General features: G+C 36.3%; 1 protein-coding gene and 2 non-coding genes across 10 annotated transcripts in view; 1 reads left to right on the forward strand and 2 right to left on the reverse strand.

Annotated features, from left to right (window-relative positions):
- Window positions 1-26,737, reverse strand: part of LOC106668411 (protein groucho) — a 194,656-nt gene that overhangs the window by 51,867 nt on the left and 116,052 nt on the right. The gene's annotated exons all lie outside the window — the stretch shown is intronic.
- Trnae-uuc lies at window positions 8,567-8,639 on the forward strand. The gene has a single exon. It is a non-coding gene; the product is annotated as a tRNA-Glu (tRNA).
- Trnad-guc lies at window positions 17,732-17,804 on the reverse strand. The gene has a single exon. It is a non-coding gene; the product is annotated as a tRNA-Asp (tRNA).

Genomic DNA, 26,737 nt, shown 5'->3' on the forward strand with positions numbered 1-26,737 from the left:
AGTATATGATCATGTATAGATAACAAAAAAAAGAAAAACCTTCAATAGTGATTTTTCATTTGTAGAAAGAATAAACGTTGAACCATTAAAATGAAGCTGTTACAGTTCTCTTAATTAGACCAGGTCGTCACTTGGTTAACAGAATTGCTACCCCTGACAAGTGCATTCGTACTTTTTCAAAGGATAAGAAAATGCCGAAACCACTCTGATCAAAGGTACAGAGATAATGGGGGGCCTCGTTGATCAAAGATGAGAAAAAACCGCTGACAACTTTTCAACAAAATCACAATGCCAAGTGTTTAAATAAAACGAAAAAACATTGTTAGTAAGAAAATTTTTTGACTCCTCTGATGTAAAACTAGTTGAACATGAGCATTGATGGATTCAAGATAACTATTTTCTCCTTTTCGATAGCGGACTCATTGAGAATTTATTTCTACGTGCCCAACCTTGTAATCTTCTCTCAATTTATGTATTATGTAACAGTGAAGTGTGGACCGAAAAATGTTTAAATATATTAAACTGCTTCTCTGTAATAGGAAAGATTATATTGAAATTTGGCCCATTTTGAAATGTCATTTACCCGAAAAGAAATATAAAGTTTCTTATGTGCTTTCTCCAGTTTATCATGGAGTGAAAACTTGTCCAATTCTTTAATTTTAAGACAGAAACATTAGTCGGAAAATGAATTAATGGTGTTAATGATAGTGCGCTCGATCATTATGTGGTAGGATATGAAGGAGGAATGTCAAGGACGATAGGTCCATAGATCCGTGACTTGAATCCTCAATTTAACACCACCACCGCCCATTAAGAACCCCCCTTTTTACATTGCATCCTTTAAATTAAGTCGGGCATTGTATTTTTCAATAAACGACACGAGAGCTCTCGGGGATTACGCTGTCCAATAGGGGAAATGAGAAGAAAACAGAGAACCGGTGCGATATTCACGACCGTTGGCACTTTGAAACCTTTCAAGTTCTTGATTGGAACCCGGGTAAATGTAACAAAAGTGTAAATCAATATCCAATAGTACGTTTTTAAATAACGTTAAACAAATACACTAGTTTTCGTAGTCTGCTTAATCAATTAATATTTTTCAATTAATTAAGGTTTTTAGTTGAGATAAAAGTCAGTGTCACGAGCGGGATTCGAACCCACGACCTTCCACTATACGCCGCTACTCTACCACTTGAGCTATCGTGACTCGGACACTAACTTCCCATCTCAACCCAACCTTTTGAATTTTCCCTCCTTTTTTCCCTTTTTGGCTGAATGATGAACCTGCAGATTAGATTTTAACGGTCACTTTGGTCTGTCTGAAATGTTTCCGTTTCAGCAATCTTCAGTGTTGAATTTCCAATCCAAATTTGTTTTCTGTTTATTAATTTGTTAATTCTTTTGGTAGTCGGCACCTGGGCACGATTTAACTTAAATTCACTTAAACCCACTCCTTAACCTTATCCTGAAATTCTACCTAACCGCTGCTTCAAAGTGATTTGGGGCTACGAGTTCGAGGAGGACACTTTTACAAGCCGGCGTTTCACATGGGGGCATTCTTGGTCCCATCCTTTATCCTCATCTATATTCCTGACCTACCCTGCACAACGTAATACCATCATCACCACCACACTAAACCGAGCAATTTCATCCTCAAATCCTATCCAACCTACATCAGACATCCAAGAACACCTTGAGCTTATCGAATACTGGGAAAAAGTGGAGGACAAGATTGAATGACGAAATTAGTCAGTCCTACACTGACTTAAGAGACAACTCAATAGAAGAATTTAACAACTACGAAGACTTCTTGGACAGAAATTCAACTTGACCGACAAAACTAAACTAAAATTATGTAAGACTTTACTACAGCCCCTTTGGACATATGGAGTGGTACTATTGGGGTTCTGCCATCTAACATCCAACGCATCCAATCCTTTCGATCGAAAGTCCTCAGACTAATTTTTAATGCTTGTCACTATGTGACCAACCTCACTATTCACAACGACCTCAACAGTCCTTTTGTTAACAAACTGATCCGTTCCCGATTCGAAAAGGTTCACACCAACCTCTCGAACCATTCTAAGCTTACTACTCGAGCTCTCTCTACATATCCCATCCTTAATCGACAATGGGCATCAGACCTCCTTGATTCCTTACAATGAGTGCAAGCATTGGCTGGTTTTCTCATGCCATATGACCTTCCGGATACAGCGCTGGCTTTAGTGTTACTGCTGTACCGTATGAAAAAAGTTTTGTAATAACATTTGTAATATCAACGAATAAGTATAGAGTACATATACAATATTTAAAAGAAGCCTGTTAAGAGGTGTGTGTACTCCGGTTCGAAGTCAAATTAAAGATTTACAAAGTTGTGAAGAACACACAGTAGAGGCCTTCTGAAATAATAAAATGATAAAAACTTATCATGATCTTCCGGTCATTAATGATTCGGAACCTGTAAGTCAACAATGACAATTAGTCTCGCGGTGGGTTGCTAGTGATAGAAACGGACTCGTGGCGTTTGGCATTCCTCGGAAGGCTAGGAGGGGCGTCTAATGGCACACGTACACATAGATCTCGGAGACGATGTTGTCTGTGTCGAATCACCAGGGCCTGATTGCAGTCCCCAGCCCCTCGTGGGTGGAGTCATCAGACGTGACTCTATTGTTGTACACATTCATCCCGGCCGGGCCTGTTTCACACCGTTGACTCAAAACCTTTTATTCGGCCAGAAATGTTAGCATGTTTCGTGTCTTGCCTTTTACGCTGACCTTTCTTTCCAAATTGAAAATTAAAGTATGAATTATAACAAAAAATGCACGTTAAAGGTTAAAAGTATCCGATGTAGGTTTCGGGTTTTTAGGAGACCAACTTTGTCGGGTTCTCTTTCACTGTAGTTCTATTAAAGGTGTAATTATCAGTACAATAGGGTGGTTTAATTAGCACTACGTTACCCCTATCATCATGGTCCAACATACAATAAAGACAGGATGGTCGTGGACTATCAAGTAGAGGAAGGATTCTCATCATCTCTGTCCACACATCTTCTTCATCAATTCAATTAGCACTTTTTAAAATATAAAATTATCCAAACTTATTGTAACCAAGAACACTGATCAAAGTAAAATATTGAAAAAAATTAATGATTGACCAAAGCCAAAACTAAATAATAAATATTTACATCTACCTTGTCATGTTAAAGTTTTACTTGAGCTGAAGTTGTCCTTTTATATAATTAATTCTAAATATTTTATAAAACTGAAGTTTGTATAAAAAAAATTAAATATACAAAACACACAAAATAACATGAAAGAAATATACACGGAAAAATACAGTTGATTAAATGAGAAATCAAAATACTTTAAAATTATGTTTATTTTATACTTGATGTATATAATTAAAACTACCACGTACATATATTTTTTGAATTAATTTTTTTATATCATGTTTTTACGTATTCACTCTGAAGAAAGAAGGAAGCAGCGATCTTAGCCTGGATATTTCATTTGGGATGGTGGTCAGAGACCAGGTCATGGCGTTAGCTTTTTCTAGGTTTAAAAGTAGGCACTGGGGGCGTCGGTGGCCGCAACGGTTTAGGCATTGAACGGCGCTCATCACTGTAAGGTAAAGGTCCCGGGTTCGAATCCAGCGGCCCTGCATTCTGCATTCGAACCCGACATACTTACAAATGGGCTTTTTTTCAAAAACATAGGCAGCCCGAGGGTTCATATAACCTCGTAATTGAAATACCCTCGTAAAAAATAAATAAATAAAAAAAAGAAAAGTAGTCACATAGCTATTAGTCAGTTTTTGTAAGAGGAAATTATTTATCCACAGTTTAGTACAATTTTATCCCCAAAAAAAGTACTATTGTGTCATCTGATTTGAACTGAAAATTTTTCCAACAAACTTTTAATTTTAAGTGATTTATGTAAATTTGAAAGAAAATAAAACCAAAATTTTTTTTTTTTTTTTTTTATTCACCCTTGATTTTTAAGGGACCATTTATTGTATTAGAGGAATTTCATTATTGCTGCCCAATATGTTTAAATTATGGTTGAATAATACTAACTGCCTCATCAATGAGGACGTGTCTCTTAATTTGTCGGAAAAATAATAAATAGAGTATGGATAAGAAGAATTCTTAGTTTTCGGCCAACGCCCGCGTATGTGTCCGGCATGCAGATAAAGGTGTGTGTCCCACTTAATTGAAGGGTTCAATTCCTTGGCTCCATATAGAGAGCGCGTAGGAATGTAACCAGATACGACAATTGAGCACGGCAGCGTGTATCTGGGTCCCGTGTTCCGCTCTTGGAGGAAACAGCTTTGTTTTATTGTATACAATAACGATAGGTTTGTTGTGTGGAGAATGAATGTATTTATTGGCGTGAATGTGTAATCTGAGAAGGCAATGGATTATTGAAACCTCATCGATCAATTAGGTTAGTCATATAAAAGATAATGGATGAATATCGAGTATCCATTAACTGAATGATATGTAAATTAGAAAAAAATGTACGTAAAGAATGTTCTACGGGGTGATGAACCTATAGTGTAATGATGAGGTTGATGAAAGTAGAAGAGTGGGGTTTATTATTGAGCATGCCCACGTTGTACAGATGTTTTCCTAGATGTCTGTGATCGATTTCTTATCACTCCTCTGACTATAGCTCTCTCTAACTGTAGAAGTCAATTTCCCAGACTTGGTGAGGGTTATGTTAACATAAGTTTACTGTGTCTAACACCTCTAAAGTTTATCCACTTCTCCTTTTGTCTTTTTTGGATCCATTCTGTGATGGAGGATTCTGTTTGTTTTTGTTATCCTAAGAATAGGTTCAGAGCCTGTATATGGTGTTGCAGATCCTCCTCTGGCCAGTGTGCTTTTCCGATACCGAAAATGCCTTTGTGTCCTGGTATCCAAGGGATCAACAGGTTGTTGTTTCCCCAGGTTTTGGAAATTTTTGATGACTGGCTAATTTCGATGTGATTTTTTTATATGCTAATATTTTAATAGCTGTTTCGATATCCGATCTTATGAGGATTTTTCTGCCAGTGTAACCTCTTTTAAGATTTTCTAAGGCACAAGCGTTGATGTATTTCATCTTAAAAGATTGGGGTGTACTTCCTTAACGAGTTTAACTCTCATGTTTTGGGCATTTACAAAATTCATTCTAGACTAATTTCGATGTTATTATTTTACATGCTAATGCTTTAGTGGCTGCTTGGTTATCAGACCTTATGAGGATTTTTTTGCCAGTGTAACCTCTCTTAACATTTTCCAAAGCACAAGCATTGATTGTATGTAATTCAGCTTGAAAGACCGAGGTGTACTTTCCGAATGAGTATGATTGCTTATGTTTTGGGATTGTACAGAAAATGCCTGATCCAGTCCCTTCGTGTTTTGAATATGTATATCACATTGTATCTTATGTTCCCCAGAATTATTTTTCTCCTTTGCAATATTTTGAGGATTATAGGATGTAGTAAAGAAACCTTTGCTTGTTTTCAATCATTCTGTTCTGCCACTCCATTTAAATTTCCCGCCATCTTCATTGGTGGATTCATACAGACCATACAAAAGTGGTTAGAATGTTGGTTTGACCGACTAAACATCAGAAATACACGGATTCGCAAATTTAAATTTCTAATAATAGATGATTTTTTTGAAAATTTGATAAATGGCTAGTGCAAATAAACATAAGGCAGTGTAAATAAATACCGGTGTTTAGGGGCAGCCAATTTTTTTGATCCGATTACCTCAAATATGTGTTTTTCTACAGAGAAAAACAAATATGATTTATAATATCCTTTCATTGACTCATATTGTATGCAATGTTTCGCCAGGGATTTTATACATTAAATCAAATTTTGACAATCGGAGTCGTGGATCCAGAATAATTAGGGTAAGTTTGTCATTTTTCTTCCAAAGTTCCGGTGACACACCGGCGATAAATCTTTCCAGTTGTTGTGGATTAACGCAAATTGGCAATTGTGTATTCGTGTTTTGTAAAAAAAAAAATATTACTGCCCGACGAGGAGAAATATAGGGAAGACAATGTGGAGTTTGCGGCTGCGGAGAAACGGCAATATATCAAGTCCAACACGATATATATGCGTCCAGGTAACATTCGAGCCCCTCTCCTGAAATATCGCATCCAGGGAAAAATATGAGGAGGTATATCTGTCGTGTCCCCTTCTAACAATTTATTTTTCCCCTTTCCGTATTAATTTCCAGCGAAAGCGGGGTCGATTCCATAATGCATTCAGATTTTCTTTGCCGTCTGTTCCGTAAAACCTTCCAGTGCCGAAGAAATTATTATTCTCATACTGGGTGTATTTTTATTTACAAAAGGGTTTTGTATATTTTGACCGATTTTTCTGATGGACTCAAATCAACTGTCAAGTCTAGTTATAAATAAGTCCGAGAAGTTTCAATGGATTTACATATGAATAGAACCAAACGCTTTTGTATCTATAACGATTATAATTTATTGAATTATTTATTTTATTATTTTTTTTTAAATAAAGATGAGATGTTTTTAAAGCATGGTAAATAGCAAATAATTCCAATCCACAAGTAAGAAAACCGGTTAAGTAGAATCACCTAATTTAATCAAATCACAAATTTAAGACAAATAAATCACAATTACAAAACACGATCTTGATATAAATAAATATTAGTCATTTATTTATTTATTCAGCTTAAGCATTATATACCTTTTATCTAGTTTTTTTTTTTTTTTTTTTTTTTTTGCCGGCTCCTCGCAAACGATCCATTTGTTTATTAGTATTTTGTTATTATTATGTTTATTTACCTTCATTCCTAGACGACATATTACATACATACACACTCATGCTACAATAATATTTTAATCTAACCTAAATTTGGCAGGTCTCAGAGTACAAATGACCCAGAGTACCCACCCCCAAAACTAACTGGGGGTCGGCTTGGTGAGAGACTCCACGCCAACATTCGTCATTCGCGCCAATAAATACGTTCATTCTGAGTAACCTTTCATACCGTATTTACAATTAAAATTGGCAAAATTGCATTTTTATTGGCCAGCGTTTCGCGAGCCTATTACATTCCAATTATTCCTTAACCTAACTAACCTTAGACAAGTCTGCGGAGTACTCGATATTCCTCGGCAGACCCGTCCACTCATGCTTAACCACTCACGCTAATAAATACATTCCCACTCGGCGGGTTCAACGGATGTCGTCGAGCCCTTCCCTCACATCTCTATACCGTTGTTAAATTATCTAAACCTAATTCGGTGGGCTGTGGGTACTTAATAATCCCTCACAGCCTCACGCATACTTCATCATTCGCGCTAATAAATACATTCATATATACGTGTGGTTGTTTATATGCACCCATACGCGTTTACTAGTTTTAAATGTACTGTTATAGTAGCTGTCATGACTCAGAACTCATGACATATCTTCAGGTAGGTCGCACCATACTCTGCGGCGCCAATCGTTCGCATTCTTCTTAAAAGTAGACTTAATTTCTTTATATTCTTGAGAGGCAATGCTAAACAGATGTAACTATCTCCTTTTCACTTTTTCTCCTTTTTTTTATTCATCTTTCTATGAATAATTTTTTTGTTCTATAAAGTAATTTTTTTGTTACAAGGATTCTTTGGGCCACTGGCTTTTCAACCAGGTGGGTTGAAGAAGTTTTGCTTGCTTTGGAACTTTTGGAATCGGGATCGAGTTCTTTTACAAATAGAATATCCAAGGCCTTTATGCCGTGCCTGATTAAAGACGGGGAAAGGACTTTGTACTGTTTGATTCGATCTAGAGTAGATTGCTTGGTGGTAGCGAGGTTAAGTTAAGGTACGTAAGTCGATGGGTCTGACAATTCTATTGTAAATGGTAAGTTTATTTTCAAACATCAACTTACTTTGTTTTCCATGTAGTCAAATAATCATTTTATTTGCGAAAAGTACAGTAATGGAGTAAAATAAACCATAAATAAAAAAAACCTCAAGAAAGAATTGCACAATTTAGAACAAAATCCCTTGAAATTTTGCTTGCAAGATCGTTGTCGGTATTCTCTTTTTGTCCACCGGCATTTGCTTCCAGTTTGAAACCGATCAGTTCTTAAAGGAAGAAATTAATCTCAACTATTTATCACACCAACAAACTATAGTAACGACTGAAGATAAAAAAGTCAGTGCACGAACGGGATTCGAACCCACGACCTTCGGCTCAATACGCCGCTGCTCTACCACTTGAGCTATCGTGACTTCGATCCACTCGGACACTAACTTCCCATCTCAACCCCCATCTTTTGAATTTTCCCTCCTTTTTTGCCATTTTTCAAATGTCGTGTAATCTATTTGATTCTCGGCGACAAATGAAATGGCCACGGAGAGCTTTAGTGAAGTATACTTCATTTTTACTTATTAAATTTACTAGTTTTCGTGATCCGCTTGACCGATTAATATCTTTTAATTAATTAAGGTTTTTAGTTGAGATAATTTGAAAAATGGCAAAAAAGGAGGGAAAATTCAAAAGGAGTTGAGATGGGAAGTTAGTGTCCGAATGGATAGAAGGCACGATAGCTCAAGTGGTAGAGCAGCGGCGTTTCAAGCCGAAGATCGTGGGTTCGAATCCCGCTCGTGACACTGACTTTTTTATCTCAACTATAAACCTCAATTAATTGAACGGTATTAAATAACATTTTTCTTGTCCCGTTGAGCAACGCCGATAATGGGTAAAACGAAAGGCTGAGTAAGCTCAAAATAAAATGAATGGTATGGGATAAAAATTAACAACTGCTCTGCAAAGTTAATAATGATTTTTAAGGAGGTAAGAGTAAGACTCGCGTGAGCCCTGGGCATACTAAATGGATTCAAATCAACAACAGGGGATTACAAATTTATAAATGCTATCGTCAGGCGAATCGGAAATTTTCGAACCGCCATTTCATATTTTGTTCAACAAGAAAAAAAAGTATTTTTCCGGCTTAATTTGTACCTAGTGGGATAAAAATCATATCCGAGGAAGGCCGATGCGGCTTTGACGGAGAATAAACTAATTTCCTAAGTGATGTTGACAAAGCTGTGAAACTCGGTCGATACGACTGCGACATGCTCTTGGCCACCCCTGCCACCATTACCTTACACCTCAAATATCGCCTACCTCATACAATAACATGCTTTTTTCATTTCACAAATGTTGCAATATTTTGTATAACGCCTTTTGTCGCAGAAGAAAATAAGAACCTGAACATAAAGACATTCTTAGGTTTTATTTACAGGAAACTTGATATGAGATGTTTCTGTTTTGTTTAAAAAATACCTTCATACATTTTTGTTGCAATATCCGTTCGAAAACAAAACACAAAAATTTGGTTTAAAACCTACTACGATCATTTATGTGTGAATTTACATCCATGTCTATTAGCAGTGGACCTCAGAATGATAATTTTTTCTATCATCAATAACAATTAGTGTTTGAAGCATAGTAAAAAAGACATTAGAATTTTTTCGATTTTTTGGGTTTTTTTGCGTTTTTCTTGAAAAAAACGTAAAAACATGTCCTACGAGCCTTTTACATCAAAAAAGACAATAAAACTTTTTTCAATTTTTTGGTTTTTCTTGGAAAAAAAAACGTAAAAGAACATATCCTTCAAGCCTTTTACATCGAAAAAGGCAATAAAAAATTTTTCGTTTTATTTTATTTTATTTATTTATTTATTTTTTTTTTTTTTTTGGGGGGGGGGGTTATTTTGCATTATTCTGGAAAAAAATGTAAAAAAACGTCCTACGTGCCTTTTAAATCGAAAAAGACTAGAAATTTTTCGATTTTTTGGGGGTTTTTTGCGTTTTTCTTGAAGAAAAAAAAAATGTGCCCTACGAGGCTTTTACATCGAAAAAAGCAATAAAAAATTTTTCGTTTATTTTTTATTTATTATTTTTTTTTTAGGGGGGTATTTTGCGTTTTTCTGGAAAAAACGTGTCTTACGAGCCTTTCAAATCGAAAAAGAATAGAAATTTTTCGATTTTTTTGGGTTTTTTGCGTTTTTCTTGAAAAAAACGTAAAAAAACATGTACTACGAGCCTTTTACATCGAAAAATACAATAAAACCTTTTTCGATTTTTGGGGTTTTTTCGTTTTTCTTGAAAAAAAAAAAAAACCTAAAAAAATATCCTACGAGCCTTTTACATCGAAAAAGGCAATAAAAAATTTTTGTTTTATTTATTTTTTTTTGGGGGGGGAGCGTTTTTCTCGAAAAAAAAAAATTAAAAAACGTGTCCTACGAGCCTTTTAAATCGAAAAAGACTAGAAATTTTTCGATTTTTTTTTTTGGTTTTTTGCGTTTTTCTTGAAAAAACTTGTCCTACGAGCCTTTTAAATCGGAAAAGAATACAAATTTTTAGATTTTTTTGGGGGTTTTTCTTGAAAAAAAAAAAAACGTAAAAAAACATGTCCTACGAACCTTTTAAGCAAAAATGGTCAAATATCCATAAATGCTACATTATTGATTCAATTAGAATGCTAAATAAAAAAATCTAACAGGTTTGAAATGATGAGTCAAAAATGCTAGAAAAGGAAAGGAACAAAATGTTGGTTTGGCATGTATTTTCGTAAGACTACCTGACGCTACTCGACGAAAATAAGACATGGAGATTTTGGTGCCAACACGCTGTGTAGAGTGGTGCTGCGCCATGTCAGACAAAAGTGCTCGTGGGTAATAGATTCTTATATAAAATTGTACATCGGATTGCGTTGCGTCAGGTAAATGTGTTCCCCGCTGAAGAAAATGGGGCCAGTTTCGTTGTCTGTCAAGTGTTTGATTGTTGTTCATTATTTCTTCATCTTAATTACATCCAAGAAAAGATTGGTTGAACGCTGCGAATGGTTGAACTACAAAATAGGCGTTTCAGGTACGTACTCAGCATGAACGTCCGGCGTGCAGAGAAAGATGTTTTTTATGATAAATTTATTCTGAAAATGTCCAATGTCTGACAGATGATGGAATATTGAATATCGCATGGACTCTTATTAATTATGTTGAACCGGTACACGGCCACTACTCGGTCTGTCATCACTCGCGGTTTTTTTTGTTTGAGTTATTAATCTCTTATTAATTAGTTGCATTGTTTATAAGGTCATGGTGAAATAGTGAGTCGCCCCACTAAATCGTATGTATAGAAAGATCGCTGTTCCGGTAGCTCAGGGCTATAGGGATTTTTAAATGTATATTGCTCTGTCTATGTTGATTTATTAAAATTAATGTTATTTATTTGCGTAAAAGGAAACCCGCCCGAGGAATTCGGAGTGCTCTGAGGTGAGTGTGCGATGTCTGAAGAGTAAAAGTTAGTTATTAGCGAGAATGGATGCGGTTCAACCCCGCCCCGGGGGATATGGAGTACTCTGAGCTGAGTGTGCGTTGTCTGGAGAGTAAAAGTTAGTTATTAGCGAGAATGGAGTCGGTTCAACCCCGGCCCGAGGTATATGGTGTACTCTAAGGGTTTGAATGTGACCAGCTGTAAGTTTTTATAAGGTAGCGAAGTTATATACATACTTATACATGTGTACTGCATGTTTTATATTCTGTAGTTGACTACCTGAAGTACAACTGAGAGGCTACCATTTTCGGTTTACAGTTATCGACTTAGTTTTCATATAAAAGCCGAGTAACAGAATGTAATATATTGAATCGCTTAGGTGGCTGCAGGCAGAGGGCCGACGATGACCTCAGCACCTCCCATATTATTGTTATAGGAAAAAATGTACTTAAGAGTATGATGTGAGTTGGAAAAAACTATTTGTCCGAAGCTTAAATGACCTGGCTGTTGATGGTAGGGGTAAATTTGGGGGTGTTTGCTGGTCTGCCTGCTAGTGAATGAACTAATCAACAGTGATCATTTTATTGGACCCGTCTATTCCTCTCTATCGTCTTGGTTTCACGCCATCTTGAATGAGGAACATATGATAGTGACCAAGTAAAGTTATCAATGGTATGTTCAGTCCAAAACAAGGCTTTGTTTTTCCGATGATTCTTTTGACAACCCATTGACAAACAAAACATTAATTTATAAAATACAGTAAGGCTAAGGCATCAAGACAGGTTTTTGCATGTCCGTGCTGGACATCTATAGGAAAAAGTTTATGCTAGAAAATAGGTCGGTTTAGAAGTGATATGTGAAGCGAACGGCCTTTGTATTCTACCGACCAGGGTCGATGGTATTATAAAAAAAAATACGTACTCTCCGAGCAGTAAAGGTTTATAATTGGAAAGAGTTTATAACTCCGCAGTTTTATAACCTTATTCTTGGCGGCACAGCTTTTCTACTAACTTTCATAAATTACATGTTTTAATGTTCGAGTTTAATTCAAAAAGGGAAACGGCGTTTTCTCTAAGCGAGCGGGATCAGACAATGATGAGGCCATTTAATGTCCGTGTAATACTTTCCTTTCTATTAATCTTAATTGTGAAATTTCAATTATTGTTCCATTATTTATTGCTTTTTCTTTCCTGGGTAATGGGTAAAAAAAGCTTTTGTTTCTAAAAGTCTAGGTCGAAAGAGTATTTTTATATTACACCATCAACAAGCAATATTAACAATGCTTTCCTATAGTATGAAAGTACTTCAAATTAAATTATCTACAGCCGGTTTACACGGCGAGCTTAACTTGAATAGTTTGATATTACAAAATTATCATACTAGCAAACTAAATTTAACAACTGCAAACGCCTGTTGAACTTGTACACAAATGTACTTGAACAAAATTTGCGATGCTGTTTAATAGAAGAGATGAAAAATGACTCATTAACTTAAAATATCCTTGAAAAAGGGTTTTTTAAAATGGATCACTTTGGTGGTGAATGTGTGCAGATTACAAAGCACCGATTTCTTTGAGCTTCCGTTAGTTCATGCGATACCCACTCGTCGAGCTTTTTTACTAATTCGCTCCAGATGGCGAACAACGGTGAATGGTCAACACTAAGCTCTTCCTCAATTTCTTGTTTGAACGTAAATTTTCTTCAATCAACGTTTTGAGTTGGTCTCCACAATGGACGGTCTTCTCTGTCTTCGAGATCGAAATCTCTGAAGCCATCTCACCACCGTGCATTCGCTAATGCTTCCCTCCCCCCAAACTGTATTGATGTTATGCGCGGTTTGGACCGCTCTTCCTTAAATACTTTAAATTTGGATAATAATTAAATTGATCGAAAATCTAGTTTGAACATGTTTAATTTCGCAGGTCCTCACTCTTATAAAATTCAATATAAACTAAAAACCATTACATTTAGTGGTCTATTGATCAAATTAATTCTTTCAATTAATTAATATTTTTTATGTAAGGTTTTGGTTGAAATGAAAAAGTTAGTGTCACGAGCGGGGTTCGAACCCACGACCTTCGGCTCAATACGCCGCTCCTCTAACCACTGAAGCTATCATGACCTCATATGTCGCCGAGAATCGAATCCTGATTAAACATCTGAAAAATTGCAAAAAGGAGGGAAAATTCGAAAGTTGTAGGTTGAGATGGGGAGTTGGTGTCAGAGTGGATCGAAGTCACGATAGCTCGAGTGCATAGCCTAACGTCGTGGGTTCGAATCCCGCTCGTGGCACTAACTTTTTCATTTCAACCAAAACCTTACATAAAAAATATTAATTAATTGAAAGAAGTAATTTGGCCAATAGACCACTAAATATAACGGATTTAATAAGTAAAACGAAGTATAACATCACTAACAGCTCCCTGTGGCTACTTCAGAAGTCGCCGAGAATCGAACCTGATTACGCGACATTTGAAAAATGGCAAAAAGGAGGGTATGGTATGGTGATAAAGATACTAGGAAGCAGGATTTGTACTCCCCAGGCACTGCAGCCTTCTGGCTTATTGTACCTTCCGAGTTCATTAGTTCTGTGCAATAGACTCAATCCTTCTCATTAGAAGTAACAGGTCATTGACTGTCGCTGCTGCAATTTCATTCCCTAAGTTTTGGGTGGTTGGTTGAACCTCCATTGAGCTGTTGCTTCGCAGTCGAAAATGATATGAGTGGCTGTTTACTCCTCCTCATTACATAATCTGCAAAAGGGATCTTCGTTGTATATGATCATATTGTGTAGATGCCAGTGACCGGTTAGTACTCCTCTGAGTTAGCCCTCTCCAGTTGCAGCCTTGATTTTACCAGTCAATAGTGAGGGTTATTTCATCATAAGTGTACTATGTCTACCACCGCTATAGTTTATCCACTTCTCCTTTTGTTTTGTTTGGATCCATTCTGCTATGGAGGATTCTACATTTGTTTTTGTTATCCCAAGCATCAAGTTCAAGGCCTATGCATGGTCTTGCAGATCCTCCTCTGGCCAGTCTGTCTGCTTTCTCGATACCCAAAATTCCTCTGTGCCCTGGCACCCAAGATATCATCAGGTTGTTGTGTTTCCCCAGGTTTTGGAGGTTTTGGATGCATTCACTGGCTAATTTTGATGTAGTTCTTTTACATGCTAATGCTTTAATGGCTGCGTGGCTATCAGATCTTATGAGGATTTTTTGTGAAGGTTCAAGTATGTTGTTTATCCATATATGTTTAGCAGTCATAATTGACCATAATAAATATTTCAACGTTTATTCTTTTTATTAAGGTTTTAGTTTTGAGAGTCACGAAAGGGATTGAAAAATCGCAAAACGGAGAGAAAATTCGAAAGGTAGGTTGAGATGGGAAATTGGTGTCCGATCTATGTTATCTTCAAGTAGAAGAGCAGCGGCGTATCTAGCCGAATGTCATGGGTTCGAATCCCGCTCTTGGCACTAACTGTTTCATTTCAACCAAAACCTTACATAAAAAAGATTAATATACTAAAATGTTTTTATAATAGATAACCGTTAAGAATATTTATTATATTCCATAAATTAGATTTGAGGATTTTACTTTGTTAACATGACAAGCTCCTGCGAAAATAAAACAAATTTTCAAAACCTGTATTCATTTTGCACCAACCCAATATATTAAAATTCCTTTCTATATTCCAGCTTTTAAATATACAAACCAGCCTTCGTGTGTTCATATTACTTGGATTTATACATACTTAAAACTGTTAAAGTTGTTTTATAGATTTAATAACAGTAATCAATGCTCGTTTATCACAACTGCAATCTGATCGCTATGCCAACGTTCAACCGGACCTGCCAAGAAATAGGTATATTGTTGATCTTGAGCCGGTTCCTATCTAACAGACAGGAAGCAGGAGAGTCGAAATCCTCCGGCTTGTGGAGAAGGGATGTGGTACACCGGAGAATCCCCTCTTAGATCTCGACAAGAATCGCTTTTTGAGAAGGTGAGAGGAACAGGAAGGCGAGGGGCAAGAGTGAGAGCTTTATTGGTCGATGAACCTCCGCTGATCCCCGGCCCTCGGGGAAATAATTGCCCTCGCATTGTTCCGTCTTCTTCCTCGCAGAACCTCACATAAATACGCTTTGTTTGATTTAAAATCGAAATGACTTGGGACAATCGCGTAGTACTTGGACTTACAGTCCTGCAAAAAAAATTTGTCTGTCGAAAAAATTTGACTATAGAACAATATTAACACGTTGCTCGTATTTAAAAAGCATATTCAATTATTTAAACGAAAATTCATGAGTATGGAGTTTAACCTTCATTATATTTCATAGTCAGTGTTATTGTCGCTGTTAACTGTCATTTCACGAAGTCCCTCATCGTGGTAACGTCAAAAAGTGAAACGTGTTTTATACTGAAATACCTGAGAAATAATCTAGATATATATGTCGAATTTAAATAAATTTTCAAAAAAATCAGTCCAGTTTATTCGGTTTTGTTACAATTTGTAAGGGAGAGGATGTCACAGGTGTGATTACGTTATCACGTGTCCTTCTCAATCTTATAGCTGAGGTAATTCTTTGGTTAGAGATTTCCATTGTGTATAAGTTATTAAGTTACCACTCCTGTTTTCTTCAAAAATATTTAACTGAAGAAATTTTCACCTACTAAATTTGTAAAATAAAATAATCAATGACACTACTAGAAATGTTAAAAAACCCAATATTACGTTAACTGTGCTAAAAATGGGTTTTTGTTTTTGTTTATAAAATTACTAATAATTTTTGTTAATTTGTTTGAAAATATAGGCCCTGATGATGATCTTCAAGCCCGGGTCGAAAGCTTGGCAAAGTTGGAATTTAGTTTTATTCTACCCCTTGACCATAATGCTGATCAAACGTAAAATTAAACTTCAAGTCGATACCTTCGCTACAATAATTTAAATAAATATAGAAAAAAACAAGAAATTTAACGCAAACATATTAGGGAGATTGTGCAACGTTTAACGTCAACGGTAACACTAAACTGATTGAAGCGCGCATGCGAAGATTTAACGGAACGCTATCTGACATAGCGTCCTACGTCGTCTTGGATAGCGTGCTTGTTAACGAGTAGTGGTCAGGTAAACAAAGTATTTTTTTTTGCTGAACGTATTGTATAATAAAATTGTTCATTTTATAGCTAACATTTTACAATCCGTACAAGTTATCAAGAAGACTCCTAATGTATATTTGCTGTTCCCACATTAAAATATTTTGCTTTTATTGACATACAATCAGGAATGGCAGTTAGCTATAAATACAGCTACAGATATTGTGTAAAACAGACCCTTTGGCTGAACTGCCTAAATGCAATTTAAAAGCTAAAATTCTAAGAGACAGAATATGATTATAAGAATATGTAAAAGTTTAACTAACTGTACTGTAATTTTTTTCTAAAATTGCTAAGCTAAGCTAGAAGCTTTTTTTCTTAAAGAGTTGTTGATACTTTTCGTCCTTAATTTCATTTAACTTTGTATGTCAGATTTTACAACTATCAGGTCCTCAGTCTAGTTGGTACATTGACAAATCTAGAAGGGAATAAGGTAAAGGGGCAGTATTCGGTCCTGGAAACAAATACTTAGAACACATGGAAAAATGATTTCCATGCTGATGCCCATGCAAACGAGAGATGCACCCAGTTAAATCTGAACAAAGGGTATAAAAACAAGAATATAGCTATCATGCCAGATCAAAGCGATAAGCGCATTCATTAGCTCAAAGATGGTGTTGAATTGCTAAACTAAACAGATAGGTCACAGGGTCCCAGGACAGTGGGATGGACACCCTAGCAAGGAAAGGGTATAGCAACTAAGCAACCCTTTTGTGGCATAGGAATTCACGCCAATGAGTACCATATACAAAGGAAAAAATAAAAATTAGGAAAAAAGGGAATTCACTCATTGGACATAAACAATCCAAGAACCTTCTTGCAGATTTTGGAAATAAAAAGAAAACAGAAAGGGAGGAAGAAAAAACCGTGAATCCTAAGAGGATTCTTAACGGGACACTGCAGAATGGGCGTCTGCCCAACACGGCACATGCAGATTCTGCAAAGAAGCAGAAGAAACAGCAACTACTGTGTGTGATGTAAAATATGACCTAAGAATAAGACTCACTAGTGTGCAAAGAAGGGAGATATAACAGCTCTTAAATGCCGGAGTATATTACCCACCACGATTGATCTACAACTTCACCGGTGCTCAGTATTTGCCAAACTATCGTTAGCAATCAAGAGAAAAATCACACGATTATAACCTGAATTGTTACTAATTCCCAGGAAACCGAACTCTAACGATAAATTCACTACTTTCGTGGTCCGCTTGACCAATTAATACATGACAATTAATTAAGGTTTTTAGTTGAGATGGAAAAAAGTTAATGGCACGAGAGGGATTCGAACCCACGACCTTCGGCTAGACACGCCGCTGCTCTACCACCTGAGCTATCGTGACCTCGATCCATTGAAAAATGGCAAAAGGAGGGAAAACTCATAAGTGAGACTGAGATGGGGAGTTGATGTCGAGCGGATCGAGGTCACGATAGCTCAAGTGGTAGAGCAGCGGCATATCTAGCCGAAGGTTGTGGGTTCGAATCCCTCTCGTGCCATTAACTTTTTTTCATCTCAACTAAAAACCTTAATTAATTCTAACGATAAAATCCATTGTGTAAAAAATCTTCATCATGTCTGAACAAATTATTAGGTTTCTAAGCCGTATTGATTAGCCTACAACAATTCTGTAAGCAGTATTCTATTGCATATCTGATTTCTTTGTAACATCTGAATCAACGAGTTCCGTTGGAATATTTCTCGTTCGTGGACTAAGTTCGTTATTAAGGCCTGGAAAGCAAAGGCGGAGTTATTGGAATGAGGACCGATTTACTGCTCGGCTGCAAAATGAAAAATGAAGAAGAGAGGGAAAAATGAAAGAATGCTAAAGAAGTTGCTGGGTCGCGTTGGAATCGTGACTCTCCCACCTCTCGTCTCTTATTTACTTTTATCTTCTCCCTTGCTCTTTCATACTCGCAATTGAAACTTCCCGGACCATTATAAAACCTTACTGACCAGCGTGGTTTATTCTACCCATTATTGACAAAAACTTGTTGAACAATTAAACAAACATCCATATCGTATTAACTGTCAGATAATTGTAAATATTAAAGCATGGGTAAAAATGATATATGTACTTAAATAATTTATTATTGTACGTTTTACCATATACAATGATTCTATTTCATATTAATCGAAAAGCCAGTCGTTCAATAAACAAAAATAAGCCCAATCGATACGAACTAAACGTCGTGGTAACAAGACAACATACTAAATATTGTAGGATTGTTTATCAGGTGAAAAGTGTATGAAAATATGGGACTTCGTCGATACCAAAAATATAATAAAATCTACTTCAATTGACCAAAGGGATCGACTGAAAGTCCGAAAATGTGAGAGGCCATCATTGGTAAATTATTAAAATTATTTATCAATGTCTAGCGCGTATTTCGCCATTTTTAGTGACGAGTTTGTGTTCATCACAAAATGCTTGGGGAAAAAAAACAGTAGGCTGGCCCTAAATTGACAACAGTGCATGATGATTTGATGGACATGAACTATCTTTCGAACTAAAAACAGAACCTCCAAGAAAAAATGCCAGATTTAAAACATTTTAAAAAAACTTTTATCCTGAATCATCTCAAACAGGAAGGCAAGAACTGAGAAAAAACATAGAGCCTGACGTGAGTATGATCAAAGAGCTATCATCTGTAAAAAAAAAAAAAATGCGCAAAGTAAGGATATGAAAATGTGACCAACTTAAAACAAACTACTGCCCAGATAAAATACTAACACGTTACCTTTAGAAATGAAGGTTTATCAGGCGGGAATGCAAGAAGCAGCAGCAGCTCTAATGCCTTATTTTTATCCAGTTATGCTCCCACGTTAGGAATGCAAAACCTAACAAGCCTAAAGAAATAAGTGGAATTGCAAGGTTGAGAGTTATTCTTGAAGTCTAAGGGTGATGAACATGTAGGTCATTTTGATCGTTCTAATCTGATCAACATCGCAGTTTTGGACTTCACGGCCCTTTAAATGACAGGATAGCAGTAGCGGGGATTAATCTGAATTTTGGGAGATATTCAAGCATTCTCGGGTTTCGCCACGAGGATGAGACTAAGCTTTGGGAGTTACTCAATCAGTCGGTTTTCTGGGTTTAACACGAGGATCGGTCTAAAACTTAGGGACTTGCTCAAGCAGTTGGTTCTTCGGTTTCAACAGGAGGGCCAGTCTAAAACTTAGGAAGTTACTCAAGCAGTCGGTTCTCTGGGTTAAACTCAAGGATTAGTCTAAATTTTGGTAGTAACTCAAGCAGTTGGATCTCCAGTTTCAACATGAGGATGACGAAGCTTCGGGAGTTAATGAAGCACTTGGTCTCCGGTTCCAACTCGAAAGTCTAAACATTAGGAGTTACTCCTGGAGTTGGTTCGTCAGGTTAAACTCGGAGGAAGTTTCCTCTTGGACGCGCTATCTGAGCCTTCACGGTTCGCTAGTACACCTCTTAACCACAGCAAATTTAAACAATCATAGTGATAGTATCAACTGAAAACTGTCTTTGTATTTGATGGGTTGTAGAAAGGTGTGAGATTTGCTGTTGAGGTTTGCGTGGTGATGAATCTAAAGTTTAGTCGTTGGCCTATCAGATTCGTACATATTATCATTTCCATCTTCAGTATTTGACAAACCAATTCCGATAGACCAAAGGAGCAATTGTAGCAGATAAGAATGTTCTGAAAGAACCAAATTTCATAGAAAAGTGATCAACTCCTGAAGGTGACTTCACAATCCACAGCATGAACCAAAACACCAAGAGAAAAGAACACTATTTAACCCTAAGCGGAATATTCTTGATTTACTTTCAATCTTAACATCGCTGCTTAGACATTATGCGAGATTTGAGATAGGCATCAACATCTCCCCGTAGACCTCATGAAGAAATCTCATAATTTATTCTCTTAGACAAACACCTTTCATACCTTTCAGTCCGTAAGATTATTAACATAGATTATGAGAAGAAATTAATTACCTACCACTATGCAGTGTTTTTAGGTTTATATTGCATCCGATTCACAGGTTATCTATATATTTATTACCGAGTTAAAAAATTGTACATCGTCTTCACACGCTACCTTTTTCGTATACGTGAAAATATAATTAGTTAAAGTGTGGCGAAGGATCAATTCTGTAATTAATAATTAAACGGTTCTCGTTCGCTTTTCTCTTCTTTATTGGATTTTACAAGTTAGTATTTGCCCTCGGGCGGCATAAATATAGAACATAATAACTGGGTCCTCTCACCTCATACCACCAACTCTCCCACTCTCCATCTCTGTTCCTCCCCCGAACCCGGATCGCTCCCCCTAGGCAATTACTGAAAGGGCTGCCTTGACGTGCTTTGAGACCGAGACTTCATAACCCTCCTACCACCGGCTCACCCTCCCTGTCGCCATTTAGCTCCCTCTCGCTCCCACCGCCACCCTCCCTCCCTTGATTTCACCCGCTCAACCCTCACACCTACACCCAGCCAGCATAGGCCCGACCATCTACAAGCACCCAACCCACATACTGCCTTTCACCGCCCTCTCACAAAAGCAAACAATTTTCTAAACGCTTTCCACTTTTCCTCTTGATATCCCGTCCAAATCGATTTTACCAGTCATGTGAAAAAATTTAAATCGAGTCGGATAATTTCGAAGTACCCTGAGATTAAAGGAGAAGCTGACAAATTGTATTAAAAGGAATAAACATAAAATTGAACATAAATAATTAATAATTTATTAGAGCTCATTATTTATATTATACACAAGTGGTTAGTTGTATTTGGATCTACGAATGGAGACTACTCAAGATTAGAAAAGATCCAAAATGAACGAATAAGAGAAGAAATAGAGGTAAAATATAAATTTTTTAACCATTGTGTTAACTCACCTGAGGAAGGATTGAAATAAATCCGAAACGTTGTGGATAAAAACTGGTTGTGGTTTTTTAAGATGACCTATTATCCCACCTTCAAGAAGGAAGAATCATAAGGGTAAAATATAAATTATATGTAAATAAATAAGCATTTAAGGTTCCGTGTAAGTGAGATTGGTCGGGGGTGCGAATAAAGCAGAGGAGCTAGGACGCTGCCTTGTAGGACACCCGCTAGAATAGAATGGATGGGAGGATAATGAAACTTTCACCGGTAAGTTAGAGATCAGGGATGCGGATATCAAATCAAGTAAGTTTTGTAACTTATACCAAGCTTTCAACCTTTATTTAGGTCTTCATCAGGGGGCTAATATAATAACAATCAAAAAACATTGGATAACTTACTAAAAGTAAAATATTATAATGATAACAATAAAAACAATATATATATTTGTGTGTGTGTGTGTGTGTGTGTGCGTGCGTGCGTGCGTGTGTGTGTGTGTGTGTGTGTGTGTGTGTGTGTGTGTGTTCCTTATGCCAGTATCCCTCGAATGAGGGAGTTTATTAATTTATTTACATGCTTCCATTCCAGTGATTACATGTATTTCTTCTAGATAATTATGTATATTTATATATTTTCTATTAGCTATATACATAGATTTCTTGTGTGTGTGCGCGCGCGTGCGTGCGCGTGTAACCAAATGAGAGGTAACCCAATTGTGGTTATAGACACAGACTGACACAGCACAGACAAAAAGGACTAAATTAGGCAAATGTAGATGGCTAAGATTATTCATTGAGAACATTTTTGTTTTTATGTTAACCAACAATGAAATCAATACACCAAAAAATATTTTTTTTAAAACTTTAAATAACGATTTAATTCCGACTAAATTAGATTTTGAAAAAAGCTTCAATAACTCAATTAAATCGATTTATTAAGAATTGCCTCGAAAAATCATACTACCAGAACTACAAGCACTACTACACAAAGATCACATGTCAGAGAATTTAATTATTTGTTCGAATTTATTTTTTTGTTAGATTATTTTCTTCAATCTGTGCTTTGTTGTTGTTTTTTCACAGTGCCAAATAAATTATTATAGTAAATTTGAATCTCAACTCTGCTTACGAACGAAAAGAAGCAATAAATTTTTGTTGTTTTTATAAGTGTTGTTTTGTAAATATCTACAATAATGAACATTATTGTTTAATGGCAAAATGTGGAACTAGTAAAAGAATTGGGCTGTGGTTTCATCCTATTAAAACTGAAAGAAAAACGCAAAAACTGACTAAAGTTGAGCGTTTATTTTTCCGACATGATTAAGGTAAGGTGACAGATAAAGGACAGATTAAGGTAAGGGGAATTGTATGGATCCATTAATGCTTGGTCAGTTGATCTTGAGAGATGGCAAATAGCATCATAGGAAATGGTGTAGTAGCAGTATGGCATCAGTAAGTAGAAGGAAAAGGTCTGATCTAATACCACAATAATTACTGGGCATGGTTTGATGGACACCTTAACAATCATAGTCAAAAAGTAAAAAAAAGTTGTAACATTTGTCATAATTGTGCTCTAGTTTTGCAGTCATTACGCTTTATTAGTATTGTGAGGAGGGTTGATCGTGGGGGTGAGGGGATGAGCTTGTCGTGTGGGTGAAGAGATAAGGGTGAAAATCGTTAATAGATGCGTCGCAGTTAAGTTAGGGAGGGTAGGACATTCTGTATTAACACACTCGAATCAGTGACGATCTGCATACAAAATTTTATTATGATTTTATTAGTTTACACTTTAAAAGATAATACGATATTAAGTCTGTATAAAAAGTTTAATTTTTTCTAACATTTTGCAGCACAATGATGGGTGTTGGCGAAGCCAAAAATAGATGGTCATGATTTATTTAGAATATCGGTGAGAACGTCAAGAAAACATTTCCAGTATATTTAATAATTTGTTGAAGTCGTGAGGAGTAGTCAAGAATGAAGTATTTTAGAAAAAAAAATCGTTTTCATTTTTTGCCAACGTTTCGACCTTTATTCGGGTCATCTTCAGGGCTTGGGTGAATTACAAAACATATGTTGATTGAAAAAAGAAATACAATACAGATGTAAATATAAATTTTGAACCAAGTATCTCATTCATCATAAAAAACACATAGTATATTTAATTATTATACAGAGCACGTAGGTAACCTTCTTTGGGATGGAAGGGATGGAAAAACTTTCCTGATTCAATTTTCTCAGCCTCGGCTGGATCGGTAAGGCGTCCAACGGGAATGACCTCATCCACTCAGAATCGTGTTTCTCCTAACCTTTGTAGAGTTTGTTAGACGGTCCTGACCGAAACAGAAGGAAAATCAAAAGCTGACGAAAAATAAAATTTAGAGGTGATTTCGTACAAATTACTTGTTCAAAACGGAGAACGTTCAATAGAGAAAATGGTCGAAATGAATTTGGGAGATCAGTGACCTGCGGATTCTGACCACTAATGGGTCAAATATTTCTCCAACCAAGAACAGAAATTTCGTTTTATTGTAAAAAAATAAATAAACCTCTGACATATTTTTCATACAACTAGTTAAGACTCATTTCATTGCATATATTAAGCAAAATTATTATTAAGGCAGGTATGAAAAGAAAGTACCACGAATTGAATCACTCGCGCAACCCGAAACTTAGAGTAACGCCAATTATCGTATAAAGAAATACCACGAGGGTAATCAAGGAAGGATTGAGCCCGGGTGTTGGTTTATGTAAATCCAAGTGGTCAGGCAGAGGCAATTACCTGGCATTCTACAGGCTGAATGTAGGCTTCGAGATTTCACTCTTTGCTGTTAAGCAAGTTGAAACGAATGTGCAATTTTCTTACCAGTTCGACATGGTCCAAAAAATCCTTCTATACACTCACGGCATGTCAAATAAACAAAAATTAGTCTTTGACAGGGAAGAGTCTCGACTCGAGTAACCACAAGTAGATTTATCTTTTTGATCGTGTCCATTTTGTTTCCTCAATTATTTTTTAAACTGTCCTGACTATAGCTCATTAACAATGAATATTAATTATTTGTTTATTTTAATTATATTATATTTATATAGGTTGATTCGCAAGTTGTACTACAAAGCTCGTCCGGTGCTTCTACACCTTAAAAAGTTCATATTAACTAAGGTCCTTTTATCAAGCTTTTCGCAGATTAATTAATCTTTTTATGTAAGGTTTTTGGTTGAAATGAAAAAGTCAGTGTCACGAGAGGGATTCGAACCCACGACCTTCGGATAAATACGCCGCTGCTCAACCACTTGAGCTATCGTGACTTCAATCCACTCGGACCCCAACTCCCATCTCAACCTTCAACCTTTCCAATTTTCCCTCCTTTTTGCCATTTTTCAAATTCAATCAACAAAAAACTTACATAAAACGATTAATTATTCGAATCAATCTCGTGGCACCAACTTTTTCATTTCAACCAAAAACCTTACATAAAAAGATTAAGTAATTGAAAGAAGTAATTTGGTCAATAGACCACTAAATATAAGACTCTTCGGAGAAATTCAACATTTCATGTGTTATTTTTAACTACCTACTGTTTTCGTCATAAATACACACGTAGCTCTTGTGCTATTAATTTGTGCAGAAATATATTTAAAAAAATGAATTGATCATTAAATTCCTATAACAAGGCGCATTTCTAGAACTTAGAATAGAAATCAGAAATTTTGATTTTCCAAAATTGAATAGTTCAAGATCTAGGGGTAGATATATGGCGAAACCTATAAAAACTGCTCAAATATGAGTAGGGATATTTGTAATTTGTTCTTTTTCTATTTTTTAATTAAATTGATCAATATATTGTTGTTAGTTGGATAAAACAAAATAGAAAACAGTAATAACGGATTTACTTAAGAATAGTAAACATGAAAATTACTCATTTTGAAATCAAACACCTTTTTCCCGTCTTTTTTTCCATTTTAATCCAGTTTTATTCTCTAACCAATTAAAGTCATCATCTTTAACCAGAAGTTCGCAATATTATTGAGAGAATGAGTCATTGAAGTCACCGGCAAGTGGATATGTCAAAGGCCTGGTAGTGGATTTCAGCGCATTACGACGCTGGAGGACAAAAACATTGTCAATACTGCAAGATGGCACACTTTTCATAGTGCCCGCCAGGTACTAAATAAAGTACAAGATGTTTTGGCAAGGTCTTTATCAACACAAACTTTGGTCTCACGACGCCTTTGGGATGACCTTCAGCAACAGTCCGGCACCAACAACTCAGGAGAATATGGCGCAGCGAGCGCCTAGAAGAGAACACCAATTGGAATGCTGTTATGTTTACTGATGAGTTCCGTTTCTGTAAGTAGAGCGATAGCAAGCGCCGAAGTGTCTACCGAGAGCAGGGGATGCGTACAATGAATGCAGTTTAGAGGAGGCTATGTAATGGTTTGGCCTGGGATTTACACTGGAGGACGAATCGGATTCCATATTGTTGAAGGCAACCTCACCGCAGTCCGTTATGTCCAAGAAATTGTCGAGGGATACATCCCTCAAACCAGGGATCTCATGAGCAGGGATTTTCGATTTCTGGATGATGTCAGACATAAGAGCAAGGTTGTTCATCAATGTTTAGGAAAGCTGGGAATTTCCTATCTGCCCCTTCCCCTGTTGTCTCCAGCCATCAATCCCGTTGAGCACATGTGGGATGCGTTGCAGAGATGGCCTTGCGATCAACATCCGCAGCTTACTTACCTGCAACAACTGAGTGCTGCGTTGCAACATGAGGTGAATTCCTTATGAAATTAGTGATAACCTTTTTACCAGAATCCTACCAGATGCACAGAGGTTTTAGCTAAGAAAGGTCATACACGGTATTAATTGTTTCAAAAAATTATTGTGTTCAATAAACAAACTTAATGGAATTAAACATTTTATTGTGTGTTGTGGTATTTAGTGACCGTTAATTAATGATTATTTAGAGATCGTAAGATGCCGTCTGGTGTGACGTAGGTTTAGAAATCCATTTTCATTATCGTGCCAACGTTTCGATCTTTATTGAGATCATCTTCAGGGCTCAAAGTGTTTGTTTTCTGTGTAATGTGTCAATACTGTGTGTCGTGTTGAGAGTGCCCACGACACAGTAATGACACATCTACATAGAAAACAAACACTTTGAGCCCTGAAGTTAATTTCAATAAAGATCGAAACGTTGGCACGATAAAGAAAATGTATTTCTAAACCTAAGTCACACCAAACGGCATCTTACGATCTCTAAATAATAATCAATGACTTTTATTTTGTTATTTTTCAAAATCCGTTAAATTTTCCTTCAGTAAAAAACAATAATTTCTAATAAATTTTAATGCAATTTATAATAAAAATGCTAGGGAAAATAAATAGTACAAAATTCCAATATCACTATTCATTTTTGA

Source organism: Cimex lectularius, unplaced genomic scaffold (assembly GCF_000648675.2).
Source record: "Cimex lectularius strain Harlan isolate CLEC.00 unplaced genomic scaffold, Clec_2.1 scaffold67, whole genome shotgun sequence".
Lineage (NCBI taxonomy): Eukaryota > Metazoa > Arthropoda > Insecta > Hemiptera > Cimicidae > Cimex > Cimex lectularius.